The sequence below is a fragment of the Rhincodon typus genome, chromosome 33 (assembly GCF_021869965.1).
Source record: "Rhincodon typus isolate 14 chromosome 33, sRhiTyp1.1, whole genome shotgun sequence".
Lineage (NCBI taxonomy): Eukaryota > Metazoa > Chordata > Chondrichthyes > Orectolobiformes > Rhincodontidae > Rhincodon > Rhincodon typus.
Genome location: NC_063364.1, coordinates 24,554,642 through 24,561,709, shown reverse-complemented (window position 1 = coordinate 24,561,709; position 7,068 = coordinate 24,554,642). Strand labels below are relative to the sequence as shown.

The window sequence follows — 7,068 nt, the reverse complement described above, 5'->3', positions numbered from 1 at the left end:
GCTGACGTTTCGGGCCTAGACCCTTCTTCAGAAAATGAAGAAGGATCTAGGCCCGAAACGTCAGCCTTCCTGCTCCTCTGATGCTTCTTGGCCTGCTGTGTTCATCCAGCTCTACACCTTGTTATCTCAGATTCTCCAGCATCTGCAGTTCCTACTATCTCTTGCTTATAACATAATTATTTTTCTGTTTTTTTAGCCTTTTTACTTTGCATGTCATGAAGATATAAGGAGAGTGTTTGTCAGAGACCCCTGTGCTGTTTGGTACTGAGCTACAAGTAAAAGCAGCACCATCAATGTACTGACTCAGAACTGTGCAATACGTTTTCGCTTTTAACTCTACACAAAAGCCTCTGGTTAATGGAATCCTTTGAGATCCTCTCGGGATGACCTGGTGGGGATCAGGATCATATTCATCTTTTCAACTCTTACTGGGAACATCTGCTATCACCTTTGGGCTACGCTGTGTCTTCAAGTGATCCACTTTTTAAGGACAGATCTGTTCAGGTCAAGGACACCGACATAGACACTGACTCTCACCAGAAACTCTCCTGCCTGCTTGTTTGGTTTTGTAAAGTCCCATCGGATTTTCCCCCTTGCCTTCCCTGAAGGTGCCTGCTCTTGCTCCAACTCATTAGTCACACAGGGTAGGTCAGGAATGCCTTTCACAATGCCAATGAGGGCACCTCAAAGACCCCACAGCCATTAAATGATTCCTTTTTAAAAGGTACACTCACTGTTGGAATGTTAACCATCCTACCTGACACCAAGATTGAGCCTGATTTTACTCTCAGTCAAATTCCTAACACACTGAGGTGGAGAGGTGCAATGTCACCTTTTAGCGGTGAAGGGCTTTTTGGCATAGTGGTAGTGTCCCGACCTCAAAGGCCTGGGTTCAAGTGCCCCCTGCTCCACTGTTGTGTAATAACATCTCTGTATAAGTCGATTAGAAAATATCTCAAAAGTGATAAGAAATGGACAGGCTGATTTGTACCTCCTTTGAATCCCCTGTTCATTCTGCTTAAAGCCAGTTGTTAATCACTTGTTTTCCAGTGGGTATCAATGGATAATGATCTGGGAAAAGGAACCTTGTTGGATTGTAGTCCCTCTCTCCCTGGCTCAGACTGCAAAGGCAACTCTGTTGCACTTCAGCTGGTCTGAGAAAGGTCAACTGACTCAGCACCAAGCAGGTCATAGAGTCATAAAGATATGCAGCACGGAAACAGACCCTTCAATCCAATTCGTCCATGCCAACCAGGTATCCTGTATAAATCTAGTCCCTTTGTCAGCATTTGGCTCATATCCCTCTAAAGCCTTCCTATTCATATACCCATCCAGATGCTTTTTAATGTTGTAATCATACCTGCCTCCACCACTTCCTCTGGCAGCTCATCCCATATATGCACCATCCTCTGTATGAAAAAGTTGCCCCTTAGGTCCCTTTTACATCTTTCCCCTCTCACCTTAAACCTATGCCGTCTAGTTTTAGCCTCCCCCACCCTGGGAAAAAGACCTTGCCTATTTACCCTATCCATACTCCTCATGATTTTATAAACCTTTATAATGTCACCCCTCAGCCTGCGATGCTCTAGGGAACATAGCTCCAATCTATTCAGCTTCTCCCTACAGCCAAAACCCTCCAACCCTGGCAACATCCTTGTCAGTCTTTCTTGAACCCTTTCTAGTTTCATAACATCCTTCCTATAGGAAGGAGACCAGAATCCACAAACTCAAGAATTTTCTACTCAATTTAACGGTGTTCTTCTCCATCTACCCACTCAGACATCAGCAACAGAAGACAAGATCTCTCTTATTATTCAGTTTCTCATGTGCCTCAGAATGGTTCTCATGTAAAAGCTGTTATATATAGATGCAAATTATTGTTATTTGGTAACTGAGTTTGTCCAAGCCACAGCGATCCTGTACTTCTACAGCCTGGAATTTCCTCGTTGTGTAAATTACATCAAAATTTATGTCAGTCACTGTGCCAGTCTTGCCAATGGGAACTCATGTCTTGAATTTCCCACCGAGCTCTTTCTTGGTCAGACCCAGCACAAAGCAAGAACCATCTAAACAGCACAGTCTTCCCTTTAAAATTATGTTCAAAATTGGCAGATGGTGGAGAATCAAAGTTTAACCTTTGTGTGAGTATTTCCCTGATCAGAACAGACAGGAATAGAGAGGCACAGCGGTTGTTGCCAGATGAGGGTATCTGATTGGAGGAGAACTTGTGCGCCTCCTCTACATTTATGCCCTCCTCCTTCAACTGGGAGTGTTCAATCTACACAGACCCCTGTTAGTAAGCGAATCAAAGCATTGATTAATGGCCAAGGGAATCCAAACACCATAGAACTGGTGGAGGAGCCTGTTGTGGTGTCCATACCCCTGAGCCTGGAGGCCCAGGTTCAAGTCCCATCTGCTCCAGAGGTGCATAATAACGCATCTGAACTAGTTGGTTCAAAAATATCTTTAGAACCAATGTAGGCACAATGAGCCAAATGGTCTCCTTCTGTGCTGTAACATTCTGTGATTAGGTTGTTTTGGACACTGTTGAAAGAAATGGAAGTTATGCACCTACATGCTAACACATTTCATTTTGTGCTCCTTTTTCCTTTAAACAAATAAATATAGCACAAATAAAATGGATCTTCATCATGCCAACTTTTAACAAGTAGAACCTGTTAAGAAACCTAAGTGTGAATCTTTTAGAATTCCAAAGTTGAACAGGAACACTGCAAGCAGTTTTAGTCTCTTTATTTAATGAAGGATGTGAATGCATTGGAGGTGGTTCAGAGGAGGTGTACCATACTGTTATGCCGAATGAGCAGGTTATCATATGGCGAAAGATTGGACAGGGCTTGTTTTCACTGGAATTTAGCAGAGTGAGGGATGATTTGATTAAAATTTATAAGATCGTGAATAGACTTAACAAGATGAATCTGGAAAGGATGTTTCCTCTTGTTGGTGGCTCCAGAACCAAGAGGTGCTGGTACAAAATAAGGGATCACCTGTTTCTTACAGAGACAGAGTTATAGAGATGTACAGCATGGAAAAAGACCTTTCAATCCAACTCATCCATGCCAACCAGATATCCTAAATAAATATGGTCCCATTTGTCAGCATTTGGCCCATATCCCTCTAAACCCTTCCTATTCATATACCCATCCAGACGGCTTTTAAATGTTGTAATTGTACCAGCCTCCACCACTTCCTCTGGCAGCTCATTCCATACACGCACCACCCTCTGCGTGAAAAAGTTGCCCCGTAGGCCCCTTATAAATCTTTCCCGTCTAACCTTAAACCTATGCCCTCTAGTTTTAGACTCACCCACCCCAGGGAAAAAAAGAATCCTTATCTATTTCCTTATTCATGCCCCTCATGATTTTATAAACCTCTATAAGGTCACCCCTCAGTCTCCAACACTCCAGGGAAAATAGCCCCAGCCCATTTAGCCTCTCCCTGTAGCTCAAACCCTCCAACCCTGGCAACATGCTTGTAAATTTTTTCTGAACCTTTCAAGTTTCACAATATCCTTCCTATGGCAGGGAGACCAGAATTGCACGCAGTATTCCAAACATAGCCCAATGAATGTTACGGAGACTTTTTTTCTTTTGCAGAGGTTTGTGCAACTTTGGAGCTCTCTGCCTCAAAACAAGGCAGAGGTGGGTCAGTACAGAACACCATAGAATCCCTACAGTGTGGAAACAGGCCCTTCAGCCCAAACTGAACCTCAGAGCATCCCACCCAGACCCATCCTCCTAATCTACACCTCCCTGAACACTATGGGCAATTTAGCATGGCCAATCCACCTAACCTGCACATCTTTGGACTGTGGGAGGAAACCGGAGCACCTGGAGGAAACCCACACAGACATGGGGTGAATGTGCAAACTCCTCACAGACAGTCGCCCGACGCTGGAATCAAACCCGGGTCCCTAGTGCTGTGAGGCAGTAGTGCTAACCACTGTGCCACCATGCCACCCTAATGATTAAATTCTTGTTAGACAAGGGAGTCAAAAGTTGTTGAGGATAGATGGGAATGTAGAATGCTAAACACAAATAGATCAACCATGGTCTTATTGAATGGAGGAGGCAGAATGGCCTACTCCTGCTCTTGATTCATATGTTCATATGCTCATAGAGGTTAAAACCAGATCCCTGATTCCTTACAATTTTCTTTATTATTATATTGCACAGTTGGGCTGGTCTTAATTTGAGGCGTGCAGCACTGAGAATTTTTCCAACGTAATGCATCAATCTGTCTCTTATTTGTGGGAAACCTCAGATCAACCACAATTTGATTGAATGACAGCACAGCTTTAAGGGGATGCCTCACCTCCTCATGTTCGTCTAATCTCCATTTTCACAAATTAGATAATAATGATTAAATAACTGATTGTAGGATCTCTGTGGAGGTGCTTAAGTTGACAAAAGATAAGTGGTAAAGAATTAAAGTCTGTGACCACTGTGCTTAAGAACTTACACATAATCGCAGTTCAATCAGGGGAGGCAGTTCATACAGTCAGTTTGAACATTAATTGAAATCAGTTGAGGGTTCACTGGAGGGGAGTTTGAAGAAGTATTTCAATCACTTGTGCTGATTCTATTTGACAATTAGAATTATTTGTATGGAAGGAAATAAAGATGGTGTATCAAAATGAGAAGCATCAATCACTATCAAAGTAATGTTTCCTCAAAGTAATGAAGGCTTTGAAACCAAGAAATGCAGTGACTCCACCAGTTAGTTCAATAATAGGTGACTGCATTATGCCTCAATTATTGAGGTAATTACACACTAGTGTATCACTGCAGTAGATGTGGAAGGCTTATGCATGTTGCTCTTTAGCCTGGTGTGGTTATTTGTGAATGGGCAGCAGAGGTCATTGGACATGACACATGTGGTCAAGGAAACTTTGTTCTTGTGAAGTTGCAGCATAAAACCAGTGCAAATCAATTATGCTCAAATTTCCTCTGGAAAAATATCTATTGTTGATCTCGTGCTATGTTGCAGTTACATCCAAACAATCCGGAAATATCTGGGCCATAAATTTTTATCACATTGCTTTATAAATTCTGAAGATGTCCATGGATTGTGTGTCTGAGTGATAAGTTGAAATACAACATTTGTCATTTTTAAATCTTTATTTTTCAATTTCTACTGAAGCAAGGATGTCTTGTTCCAAACTATACAGCAGATTGACAGATAAAATATGTGACCTGTCTCTCTGATCCATTCAAGTTAAGCACCAGAATAGGACACATTCTGGGAATTTGCATTTATCTGGGGGCTTTAATCTGGAAAAACATCCCACAGTCAGCTTCACAACCAAAATTCGATATCAAGACCAGAAAAAAAGTTGATTTTGAGAAGCTGCTTAAGAAGAGGGAGATGTTGAGGGCCAGAAAGTTCTGGGGAGAAAATTCCACAGATTAGGCCCCAAGCAATTGAAGGCACAGCCATCAATGGTGGAACAAAGATAATCAGGATGTGCAAGGGGCTTGAATTTGGAGAAGCAAAGAAATCTTGTTAGGATGAAAGAGGTTATAGAGATCATTGTCAATTGCTGCTTTAAATTATTGAATGTGATTTCCAGAGCTGGTGGCATAAGTCATATTTGTTACATCAATAGGTGATGTGATTTAGATCAGAAGTAAAGGTAAGTGCAAACTATATGAAAGTCGGCAATTAGATAACCAAATGCTGCACATGCCTGTCCTTAATCTATCTCTTAAAACTTCTAAATTACCGGAGACATAATATTTTCAGCCTAAAATAAAACCTAGCTTGAGTGTAGTAAATTAATGCATTTCTGGATTACTCAGGAGATCAAAATCAGACTATAATCATTTTAACTTGAAGAGGAATTCATCTTAGAATGAAACCAAAGTGACTTAATGATACAAAGGGCATCATCATGATTTGAGTGAGTGGTTCATTGGGCCTGAGGTCAGGCAAGAAATTGACGTCTTCATTGTCATTGGATCTTCATACATGTACGTCCTACTTGAGCAGAAGCAGCATCACACATAGTGAGGGTTGTCCCTGTCATAGTCATAATTATGCACCTAAGCACTGAGTTAAGTCAAAATACTATTAGAATGAAGCTTTCATGTGTGTGTTCTCAAATCCCTTTCCTATTTAACTATAAGTGCTTAAGATGGGAAGAATTCTTTTACTCGTTATTTTGAACATGATTAGAAATGTAGTAAAGGTTTCATCTAATTGGTATTTGTAGCAAAATAGCAAATGTGAGTGCAACACTCAGCAAAAGAACATTTTGTGATCATGTTTTTGATGCAAACCTGTGCTTTTGGATTCCAGAGAAGAGTCGTTGGACTGAAACATTGACTTGTTTTCCCTCTCTATAGATGCTACCAGACCTGCTAAGTTCCTCCACCACTTTTAGTACATGAGCACAAATCAAGGTTTGAACCTGGGCGCTTTGGTTTATCGGTATACGAAGGAGGCTTTACAGACACGAGAGTAAATTGGTAGAATCTGCAATCTTTGTCTGAATGCTTTCTTGGCTGTGTACCTTTATTAACTATGTTTTGTGGTGAACACAACTCTCACCAACATCCTTTTTTAATCCAAGCACAATATTCAAAATAGTTTCAAAAGGAAAATGCAGGTGATGGGATTGAATTTTGACTTGTAAAATTTGAGATACTTGCACATTTTTAAAACAACTGTCTGAACTTAAATGTATCACACTGTAACTGTAACACAGGTTTTTCTTTTATATACCTCAGAAAGATATATCTTCAGGAGAAATACTTATTAAAAATGTAATTGTTTTCACTGCAACACGTGAATTTTATTTTAATGGAGCCTGCAAGAGTGCAGCACGTGACGCGCAGGGTGACTGAATTAATTAAGCAGGATCTGAAATTTCAATTTCCTTTCAATGGATTGAGAGGCAGAGATTAAGGATCATCAGGGATGGGGTTTCCATGTGTTGCACCTCACACCTTCCTGTGGCAGTTTCTGACTTGAAATACACTTGCCTGCCATGAATAGTGATTAGCATTAGCCTTTTTTAAATTGCATCCAACTTTCAAGAGTTCATGT

At 41.0% G+C, this 7,068-nt stretch overlaps 1 protein-coding gene across 2 annotated transcripts in view; it reads left to right on the top strand.

The window, feature by feature from the left end:
• LOC109930377 (ammonium transporter Rh type C) overlaps nt 1-6,762 on the top strand; it is a 33,818-nt gene extending 27,056 nt beyond the window's left edge. Inside the window, exon 11 of one of the 2 annotated variants that reach the window (XM_048616088.1) lies at nt 6,366-6,762. The gene's annotated coding sequence lies outside the window, so the exon portion shown is untranslated. Of the gene's footprint in view, nt 1-196; nt 1,278-6,365 lie in introns of those variants that run through there. The other variant, XM_020529892.2, reaches the window with a different exon arrangement.
• The last annotated feature ends 306 nt before the right edge of the window (nt 6,763-7,068 follow it).